The sequence below is a fragment of the Portunus trituberculatus genome, chromosome 9, assembly GCF_017591435.1.
Source record: "Portunus trituberculatus isolate SZX2019 chromosome 9, ASM1759143v1, whole genome shotgun sequence".
NCBI lineage: Eukaryota > Metazoa > Arthropoda > Malacostraca > Decapoda > Portunidae > Portunus > Portunus trituberculatus.
The window spans coordinates 6,762,501-6,774,768 of NC_059263.1; positions in this window are offsets into that span (position 1 = coordinate 6,762,501).

Sequence of the window (12,268 nt, forward strand, 5' to 3'; positions counted from 1 at the left end):
TGGACCATTAGACCATTTTGTTGACATTAGGAAGGGTCTATGGAGGTCAGAAGATTAATGGTCACAGGCTTCACTATTTTAACCCCTTCAGTACTGGAACACATTTTTACCTTGAGATTTGTGAACCATTAGACAATTTTGTTGACATTAGGAAGGGTCTATGGAGGTCAGAAGATTAATGGTCAGAGTCTTCACTATTCTAATCCCCCATATAAGATTCTGAAACTGTATAAAATCACCAAAAAGTCATCAGAATGAATGTGGAAACGCGTTATGGTACTGAAGGGGTTGAATACCAGTGTGGATCTCAAATAACTTACATATCCTTTACTCAGTTCTTACATATAACTTCTCCCATTACCGCTACTCAAATAACATATAATCCTTAGTTTTTGTCTTCATGTCCTGCTCTCTCACCGCCGGAAATCCTAACTAAAACCCTTCTGTGCTAGCCTCGGAATCTACCTACACCAGCGAGATTCAGCATGTGGAATCATAATACACATAAGCATCCGAAACATTTGAAACATTTTATCATTCCTCATATGTTTCATTTTAAAGAAGTATTGATGCAAGAGAAGCGGCAGCTCAGTTTTATTTTATTTATTTTTTTTGTACCATGTGGGGTTTTCAAGGGAATTTATGGGGTAAAGGGGATACTTTAACGCCAATCTCCCTTAGAATGGCACTAATACACTTTTGTTTATTCATTGATTTTAGAGATAAGAAAATAGAAAACTAATCGCCGATATCCAAATTGCTGATAAGAAAAAGCGTGTAATTTTGTTAAACCGATTTATTTGTAAGCGGTGCCTTGATTTTCCCTTTTCCTGGAACACTCTTCGTAACAGAAAGGTGAAACAGCAAAACTAGATTATTTTTTTATCTATTCTGAAAATGGAGATGCTACTTTTTTTTTTTTATGTAAGAGGGGAAAGCTGGCCAGGGGCAACATAAAACGAAAAAAAAAAAAAAAAACACCCACTAAGTTGCTAGTCCCCTTGCAGGTCCGAGAGAGTTAGCCAAAGGAAAGGGATAAATGTCTTGAAACTTGTACTTAGAGGGCACAGAAGCGGTTATCCCATCACTCATTGGTCTCTCTCAAGGAAACTCACGGTGGATTATATAAGGGTAATAAGAATCTGTACTTCATTCTGTCATTTTTCCTCACCACCACAGCCAGCCGAAGAATCAAAGAGGTAAAAATTTGATGTGTCCTTCGCCAAGTAAGAGAAACGAAAGAAACTGGAAATAAACGGAAACACACGAGAGACATTACGGAAATAGAAAAAGGAAATGCCTAAACTCCACAAGGGAAAGACGTTATAGAGGCGAAATTACATTGTGCAACATTTAGATATGCACAATCACCTTTACCATCACGAAAAATAAAAGAAAAAAGAAAAATGATGACAAATTAGAGAAGAATAAAATAAATAAATGAATAAAACTAACTAAACAAAAAACATAAATAAAAGCTAGTAAAGACAATAATGAAAAAAAAATTAATCAAACATATATAATTTCAAACAGAGAGCTTCGAAAATTTCTCACCTGTACCTGTATACAAATAATCTTACCTGTATAGTTACATATCTTACCTGTGACGCTTATAACCTTCCTTGTGTTACCTGTGGCCACCTTCAGGCAATCAGGGAGACGTCCTCATGTGTCCCTAATCTCCTGTAATCAACTCCATACTTAGAAATAGATAGAGAAGTGTGAGGCAGACTGTAATCCCTTTTAAATATTCCCTTCTGTGCATTTATATTTCTTCGCTCCTTAAATTTCTTGCTCCTTTTTTTTTCCATCATGCTTTTTCTCTCCTATCATCCATTTCCCATCATGCCTTCTCTCCTATCATCCATTTCCTATCATGCCTTCTCCTATCATCCATTTCCCATCATGCCTTCTCCTATCATCCATTTCCCATCATGCCTTCTCTCCTATCATCCATTTCCCATCATGCCTTCTTTACTATCATCAATTTCTCATCATGCCTTCTCCTATCATCCATTTCTCCCTATCAATTCCTTCTTTCGTGTATTTCATCCATTAGTCTTTCATTTTTTCTCTAACATTTACTCCATGCCCTTGTCTTTCATTATCTTCTCTCAGTATTTGAAAAGGGAGCTCATAACTTTACCTCACCGTAGCGTTTGTGTGAGATGAACTGAACTTGAGATGGAGCAAGCAGAGAGAGAGAGAGAGAGAGAGAGAGAGAGAGAGAGAGAGAGAGAGAGAGACTGATACTGATACATACTGATACATTTATTGGCCCAAAAGAATTATACATTGCAAAATCAAATCAAATTAGTAGAATCATAGGGTTAGGTATGTAGAGAGAGAGAGAGAGAGAGAGAGAGAGAGAGAGAGAGAGAGAGAGAGAGAGAGAGAGAGAGAGAGAGAGAGAGAGAGAGAGAGAGAGAGAGAGAGAGAGAGAGAGAGAGAGAGAGAGAGAGAGAGAGCGTCAAAGGCGGCTACCAACTGGCGGAGGTCACAAGGGGAAGGGTCATTAAGAGGGGAAGCAAGGGGATGAGTGGAAAGACATGAGGGGGAAGTGGGGAAGGGGAAGACAGTGAAAGTGGTGGTGGAAGTTAATAAGGGGAGTTTGTGCAGGACGTGGGAGGGTGGGGATTAAGTGGAAAGGGATGAGAGGGGAAGAAAGTGGAGGAGGTGCATGTGGAGGAGCAGGGGAGGAGGAGGAGGAGGAGGAAGGCAAGGGAGGGGGGTATTTTGACAGACAAGGAAAAGCATATATTGTTGAAGTTGTTGTAATGAAATGAGAATGTTGAAAGTACGACATTACAACAATACTTATTTTAATTATTACTGGTGTTTGTTTTCATTATATACTGTTTGTTATTGTTCTTGTTGAATGTGTTGTTGCTGTTGTTGTTGTTGTTTTCATTATTATTATTATTATTGCAGTTATTATTATTATCATCATTGTTGTTGTTATCATTATTATTTCTATCATTGTTATCATTATCATTATCATCATCGTTATTATTAGAGGTGAGAATAGTAACATTCGTCTTTTATAACTGCAAACATTGTCATTATCCTTCTCTTTCCATATCATCATCATCGTCATCATCATCACCAGTACTACCACCACCACCACCACCACCATAAATCTTAAATACAAAGAGCAGGAAAAATAAATGAATAAATAAAACTAGCATAGATACACCAAATGATTTATTCAACATTACTTACAGAGATTCTAAACATACACATGCATATACATAAATAAAGATTAAACCCTCACTTCAATTTTACCCACAGGAAATAAAACCAGAGAGAGAGAGAGAGAGAGAGAGAGAGAGAGAGAGAGAGTGTGTGTGTATGTGTGTGTGTGTGTGTGTGTGAGTCGAACAGGTAAGTCGAAACCGCTGTAACACCTGTCGGCTCATCTCCCTCCGGAAATGGACACAAAGATAAGTGGCAGGCAAGCCCTAAGTTATCACAAGCCAGGTAGAAATGACGCCAGGTAAGTGCAGCATCCAGGTAAGATAAGAGAGGGAATAAATCGAATGGAGATAATAATGATCACCTTTAAAATCACCAGGATATAAGTCAAACTCACCATCACGGCTCGGTTGTATATCTGAGAGTGAGTCGGTAATAATGATGGTGCGATGAAGCCTGGTGATATAAGGGTGCAGTATCTTATTTCACCTATTACTGTACCTGCTATTGATTGGTGCATAGAGGTGTGTCGTAACCAGCCACGTATGTAATCTGCTTTTTTTCTTTCACACCTTTCACAGTTTACTCCCCAACGTGTCTCTGTACCTGTGCTATTTGGTAATCGGGTGTACAAAGGTGTGTTGTAACCGTAAACATTTATAATTAAGTATATCTTCACCATTTTCACACCTGTAAATGCATTACAACTGGATGATGCTTGGGTGAAATAAAAAGATTTACCACGTTGCATTATTTCTACACCTTTACCTGTCTTTGCTGATAAGGAAGTGTAGGTACAGTATAACACATGGTCTGTATATCTGCACACCTAAGAACTAATATTTACTTCACCGTGTCAAGCATAAAGAGAGAGAAAGACTGTTGGGCATTCCAGGTGTAGACAAACATAAGATCATTGGCATTCCCACACTTTGTAATCTAATGTACAGAAAAAAATGGTTTCAAGGCATTTTTTCCTTAATTTCTGCTAACTCGCCACTTTTCTTTAAGGGAAGCAACAATCAAATGGGCCTTTTTTTCTAATGTTTTGTTTCCCTTGGCTGGCTTCCCTCCTGCATTGAAAAAAAAATGTAGGGTTCTAAGGGTAAATAATAATGAATGTTTTTACACACCTAAGAAAACATTATATCTCAAGTCTAGAGAAAGAGAGAAAGACTGTTGAGTGTTCCAAGTATAGATAAACATAAGGTCATTGGCGTTCCCACACTTCATAATCTAATAGACAGAAAAAAAATGCATATGTAGCGTTCTTAAGGTAATAACAATGAAATTATTCACATTTACACACCTGGTGATAATACCTGAACTACAAATGCCTGCATTATTTCCCTTCGTTTAGATACAAATTTCTATGGATATTTAAGTGCAGATAAGAGTGTGGGTATGATAGTGGTTAGTGTCTGCCTGCTTGCTTTCTCCTTCACACCAAGTACCTGTAATTAAGCTTCGCCAGGTGAGAAGAGAAGCACTTGGGAAGGTTGAGGTATCGAGTTGTTATGAATATTGAGACAAATGTGTAGGTGATATTGTATGGTATTTGCAGCACACACATACACACACACACACACACACACACACACACACACACACACACACACACACACACACACACACACACACACACACACACACACACACACAGATAGATAAATGAATAGACAGACAGATAGACAGATATTTTATATAGATAAGTATTTTATTGACCAAAGCTACCAATCCAATAGTAATGTAATAAAAACACACACACACACACACACACACACACACACACACATACCGATGCAGTATAACAGAGCGAATCCAATGAAGGACCTATATATAAGAGAACAGGAAATTATGTGAATGAATATGCAGAAATTGAACGCAAAGAGATTATATTATTTACCTGTGCATGAGAATTTGCCATGGAAAATATCACAGCTGTATTGATCCGACTAGCGGTGTGTGGTGGGCGGCGCAGCGCTCGGCCAGGTCACCGCTACGCCCAGCTAGGAAATTCCACTTACCATATAATTCTTACCTTATCGCCAACCTAGCCTGAAATGTTTCCCAGGCTTAGGAATTTCCAGGGTTTGTACAGGAGGTGTCGAAATGCACACAGCGATGGTCTGATATATGGGAGGTCTGCGTGGCTGTCTGTGAGTGTTCAGTGGGTATTTTGCACTCTTTTTATTATTTCTCTCTCTCTCTCTCTCTCTCTCTCTCTCTCTCTCTTTATTGTGTGGGTCTTGTGAATTTTTTTTCTGTTTTCTAAGTTAGGCAAGGTTAATTTCTCTTGTATTATGTGTTTTGTCTAGCTTTTCTTAATATTTCCTTTCTTTTCCTTTTTTTCCCCTTGATGTGTGGGTTTTATAAATTCTTTTGCTTTCTCCTGTTTTCAAAGTTAGGTTAGGTTAGGTTAGGTTAATTTGTGTTGTGTGTGTGTTTTTTTTAGCTTCTTTTATTTTCTCTTTCTCTCTTGGTGTGTGGGGTTTACATTTTCTTTTCTCTTTTTTTCCGGTTTTAAAGTTAGATTGGGTTAGATTCTGTTTTAAGTTAGGTTAGATTACGTTAATATCTGTTCTGTTAAGTGTTTTTTTCTAGCTTTTCTTATTCTCTTTCCTTGATTTCCTTAATTTTCTTCTGTTTTCAAAGTTAGGTTAGGTTAGGCTCTGTTCATCTGTGTTATGTGTGTTCAACTTCTCTTTTTTTTTTTTTTGTGTGTGTGCGTGTGTGGACTTTCTACTTTCTTTGATTTGTCTTCTGTTTTCAAAGTTTAGTTAGGTTAGGATAGGTTAGGTTAGGACTAGGATAGGATAGGATTAGGATAGGTTAGAATAGGTTGTAATATTCATTTATTTATTATTACCTTTTTTAATTGGGTGAGGAGAGATTAGGTGCAGTATATCGTGTGTCTAGGCTTTCATTTCTTTTGTATCTGTGTGTTTGGTGTGTGTTTGGTGTGTGTTTGGTGTGTGTGTTTGGTGTGTGTGTTTGGTGTGTGTTTGGTGTGTGTGTTTGGTGTGTGTTTGGTTAGATTCAGTTAAGTTTGATTTAAGTTATTTTTATTCCGTAGCACGTGAGGTTAGACTGACACAAGGGTTATTGCACAGGACTAATAGATATAACAAAATGCATTCAATAAAATACACAATTACTGAGATATAGAAAGTATATCATATACTCATACAAACACACAATAAATAGGTAGAAAAATACAAAGTGGTGAATTGAAAAAAGAATAATGAATAGATAAAAACACAATAAATAGGTAGAAAAAATACAAGATAATAGATAAATAAAGATAAATAAATGGAAAAACAAAACACAAACTAAATAAGATACATGATAAAATATGCACACACAAAAAAAAAAAAAAAAAAAGAGTGATAGAGAAATATGCAAATTAGATACGCAACTTAATATATCTTAGTATAGTAATGAACACAAAGCACAAGTGAATTACAACAACATTACCATCAACAGAAACAAGGACAGATAAATGAATGAATAAGCAAGCAAGTAAATGAATGAACAATTAAATGCAGACAGATGGATAACAGATAACTATATTTCTACAATAATTGGAACACCAGAAAAATAAATAAATAAATAGACAAATAGATTAAAAGATAAATATATAAACAAACATACAATAATGATAATACGAACTTCTATAGCACACACACACACACACACACACACACACACACACACACACACACACACACACACACTAACACCATAACACCATATAGAGACTAATGGGAGATTGTCATACCCATGCACCAAATGAACTAGAAATAATAATGATAGCAATAATAATGTTAATAATAAATTTAATCTAAAATCATGTTCACAATTGGGGAAATAAATAATGATTACGGATGAAAATAGTTATGAAGCAAGAATAAAAAAAGGAGTTTATAGAAGAGTGATGAAAATGATGATAAATGACTGGCGAGAGGTGACAAATTGTGCTTTTACTGTAATAATAATAATAATAATAATAATAATAATAATAATAATAATAATAATAATAATAATAATAATAATATTGAAAACAGTAACAATAACAACAATAACTATAATGGTAATGATAATAACAGTTGTAAAATAGCACTAACACACAGGTAAATATAACAAATGTAACATAACAACAAACTGCATATTGTGAGTTATGTACAATAGGAGAAATAAGAAATAATGAAATAATACCATCAATACTATTTATTATACCTGTGGAAGGAACGAAATGAATAAATGAATACATTAGTAAAGAAATGAATAGATGAATAAAGAATAAATAAAGAAATGAATAAAGAAATGAATAAAGAAAAACTAATAAAGAAAATTAATAAAGAAATAAAAGAAATGAATAAAGGAATTAATAAGTGAATAAAGAAATAATGATATTATACCTATGGGAGCAACAGAATGAATAAATGAATAAAACAATGAAAGAATTCGTAAATGCTGATAAACAAATAAATAAACAAATAAAAGATTACAATTACTATTAACTTGACCTAACTTCTTTCAAGAGGGAGGTATCAAGACATTTGTGTGTGTGTGTGTGTGTGTGTGTGTGTGTGTGTGTGTGTGTGTGTGTGTGTGTGTGTGTGTGTGTGTGTGTGTGTGTGTGTGTGTGTGTGTGTGTGTGTGTGTAGGAGGAAGAGGAGGAGAAAGAGGGATATGTGTAGAAGAAGAAGAAGAAGAAGAAGGAGGTTGGATTTACTCACATTTGTTCCTTAATATTGACTAACTCTTTACTTTTCTTTTAGGGAACCAGCATTCAAGTGAGCCTTTTTTTTTCTTTTCTAATATTTTGTTGCCTTTAGCTGGCTTCTCTCCTACTTAAAGAAGAAGAAAAAGAAAATAAAAACTAATAAGAGAGACACACGTACATACAAAAAAATAAGAACACAAAAAAAAAAAAAAAATTAAGGAAACAACAAACAACATTAACCTAAACAATTTAACAATATCATCCTCACTTTTTTTTTTTCATTTCTACCACAAAAAAAATTTAAATACAAAAAGAAAAAAAAGAGAGAAAAAAAAACACCTGAATATCCTCATCACCGCTTACCTGTAATTAACTCTCTCATTTCACTCTTTCATTTCATTCCCAGTACATGCGTCCACTTCACCTGACGGAAAGAACACAGACATGACGAGGGAAACCAGAGCATGAGGATATTTCACAGCAACAATCACACGTTTTTGCTCGCCACTCGTACTTACTCATGTGTCTAGTGGTGGCTGGTACTGAGAGAGGCTGAGCAGAGAAGTGGCAGGGGAAGGTAAGAGGAGAGATAAGAAATAATAGGAGGAGGAAAGCAGGCGAGGATAGGTTAGGAAAAGAGAAATAGGAAATGATAGGAGGAAGAAAGTAGGGAAGGATAAGTTAGGAAAAGAGAAGAAGTCATAGGAGGAGGAGGAGGAGGAGGAGGAAAATAGGTAAGGTTAGGAGAAAAAAATAGGAAATGATAGGAGGAAGTGAGCAAGAATAGGTTAGGAAAAGAGACAGGAAATGATAGGAGGAGAAGAGGAGGCAAGGTTAGGTTAGGAAAAGGCAACGAAATAGGAAATGACAGAAGGAAGGAAGTAAGCAAGAATAGTTAGGAAAAAGAGAAGAGATAGGAAATGATAGGAGGAGGGAAGCAAGTAAGGTTAGATTAGGAAAAGAGAAATAGGAAATGATAGAAGGAAATGGATAAGGATGAGTTAGGAAAGGATAGAGGTGATTAGGCAGGGAAAAATTATAAGGAAGGGTGAGCAGAGGACTGGCAAGGGACGGTTGACAGGGAGAGAGAGAAATGCAGGGGATAAGCAAGGGAGGGAGAGTTAAACAGGGAGAGGTTAGGAAGCGATTGGCACTATTCATTAATATAATCTGTCCAATATTTCATCAGGAGGTTAACACAAAGAAAATAACACTACAGCCTATCTTTACCTTTCATCACAACACCTTCAGGCAATTACACCACAAAAACAAAAGAAAACACACGTACAAACACACACATAACCTTTCACTTAGTCACTCACAACAATATCACCTAACTCGTCTGCATCATGACTCTTGTTTCCCATCCATAATTTTTCTCCCTCCGTGTATATTTCCAGGTAAATTAATTAATGTAACACCTGTACGTGACACCTTCAACCTGTTACCTGTTACCTGTTACCTGTTGGACTGTGTTAAGGATGGTAGGAAGATAGAAACACTAATAAAAGAAGTGTTTCTCAGGGAAGGGAAGACGAGACGGTGGGTGAGGAGTAAGAGGAGGAGGAGGAGGAGGAGGAGGAAGAGGGAAAGGAAGAAGAGGAGTAGTGTTAGTAGAAGGAGGAAAAGGGAGTGGAAATTGAATATGTGAGTTGCGTGTGTGTGTGTGTAGGAGGAAGAGGAGGAGAAAGAGGGATATGCGTAGAAGAAGAAGAAGAAGAAGGAAAGAGAAAGGAAGGAGGCTGGATACTGCAAAAGGAGGAGGAGGAGGAGGAGGAGGAGGAGGAGGAGGTGAAGGGAAGACAGTAGAGGCAGAAGAGGAAGTCTGGATCGTAGTGGAGAAGAAGGAGGAAGAGGAGGAGGAGGAGGAGGAGGAGGAGGAGGAGGAGGAGGAGGAGGAGGAGGAGGACTGATGACTAGTGGAAGAACAGGAGAGGAGGTGGAGGCTGGAAGGAAGAAGTAAGGTAAGGGGGACGGATGTGGGAGGGGGAGGACTGGAGGAGTTTGGAGAGGAGGGAGTGGGGGGCGGAGAGGCGGGGGCGTCGAGGTTACCGTCCGGGACTCGCCACTGTGACCTGCTTGACCCTCTCTCTCTCTCTCTCTCTCTCTCTCTCTCTCTCTCTCTCTTACCTTCCTCCTGCGTCTCCTCTCACCTCTTCTGCTTCTTGCCTTTCTCTCTCTCTCTCTCTCTCTGATTGTCTTTTTTCATCAATTTTCTATATTTTTGTGTATATTTTCGTTATGTGAGAGTAAAATGCACGAGACTTTGGGATTTCATTCTTTATTAGATACTTTACAAAGACAAAGACATACATTCATACAGATTAGATATACATTCTTACTAATACCTACTTTTTTATTTATCTATTCACACACACACACACACACACACCCTATCTCTCTCTCTCTCTCTCTCTCTCTCTCTCCATCACCTGAGGACGCCCGCTGTTCGCCTCTGCCAGTTCACCTGTTGGTAATGAGAGAGTTATTTGTTAGTTACCTGTACATCAAATCTTAGCACCTGGTTATTACCTTTCCTTACCTACCAATTTACCTTTTTTGTGACCTGTATGTTACCTTTTTAATTTGCTGTTTTTCTTTTTCTTTTTCTTTTTTTTTTTACCTCCTTCATTATCATTATCTTTCCGCTTCCTCGTTTTTTTTTTCCTTGTTTCTTTTCTTATTTTTATTTACAGTTCCTTTATTAATAGGCACGTAGGTGGATGTTACCTGTGTGTGTGTGTGTGTGTGTGTGTGTGTGTGTGTGTGTGTGTGTGTGTGTGTGTGTGTGTGTGTGTGTTTTAAGAAAGAAATGCAAGGCCAGGGAAGATAAGAAGAAAACTATTGAAAGAAAGGGAAGTAGGATATGATAAAACGAAGAAAATGAAATAAAAATGAAAATACAAAAAGAAGGAGAGGAAAGGGAAAGGAGGAAAATAGATCAATAGGAAATAAAAGAGAAAATAATAAAAAGGAAATAACAAGGAAAATAGTAAAAAAAATAATGAGAATATAAAAAAAAAACAGGAAAAGAGCAAAAACAAAAATGAAAATAGAGAAGATAGAAGGAAGAGAAAAAAAGAAGATAGGAAAATTGAAAAATGAAAAGGTGAATAGAAGAAATAAATAAAGAAAAAAAACGGTAAAATAACAATAAACAGAAGGGAAAATAGAGAAGATTAGAAGGAGATAGAAAAGAATAGAAGGACAAATAGAAAAAGAAAAAAAAAAGAAAAATTGAAAAGATAAAAGAAAAGAAAGAAAAAAACCGGAAAAGAACAATAAAAAAAAGAAAATAGCGAAGAATAGAAGGAAAAATAAAGAAAAAGAAAAGCAAAAAGGAAAATAGAAAAGAAAGAAAAAAAGATGGAAAATAGCGAAGAATAAAAAGAAAAATAAGAAAAGAATAGAAAGAAAAAATAGAAAAAAGAAAATAGGAGAACAGAAAAAAGAATAAAAAGGAGGAAAAAATGAATAAAAGACAAAACAGAGAAGAACATAAAGGAAAGTAGAAAATAATAGGAAGAAAAAAAATAGAAAAAAAACTGAAAAATAGAAAAATGAAAATAAAATAATGTAATAAAAATACTAAATAAAATCTGGTTAGGTTGATGAAAAAGCAACATAAAATACAATAAAGAAGGGAACAGACAGACAGACAGACAGACAAAGACAAAGACAGAAAGAGACAGAGAAAAACAGACAGAATATGGTGTTCTGCCTAATTTGATCGTTGAAGTGTTTTGTACCTGGAGTGAATGGTGGCATAATTAGTTCACTTATTCACCTACTGTTTGGGGGAATGGTGTGTGCTCTCTCTCTCTCTCTCTCTCTCTCTCTCTCTCTCTCTACTTACTTTCCTTTTTTTTCTTTATTTTTCATGCCTTCTCTTTCATCCTATTCTTTTCTCACCTTTTTTTCTTTCTTTCTTTCTTTCTCTATTCCGTGTTCGGGTTCTGGAGAAAAAGAGATAGGATAGAGAAGAGAGAGAGAGAGAGAAAAAAACAATATATTTTTACTTTCTTGAATCTTATTTTTTCTTATTCTTCTCTTTGTTACTATAATAATTTTCCTTATTTCTACTTTGATTTACTTCCTGTCTCATGTTTGCTTGTCATTAGAATTGCTCCTGTTTTACTCTCTCTCTCTCTCTCTCTCTCTCTCTCTCTCTCTCTCTCTCTCTCTCTCTCTCTCTCCCACCTTGTTTTTTTTATGCTCGTCTCTTATTTTCGTTCACTTTTGTTCCTTTTCTATTTCCTCCATTGTTTTTCCTTTTCTTTCCACAAAATATTCAAATAAAAAAAGAGAAAAATAACATTCAGGTAAAAATCAACAGGTAACAGA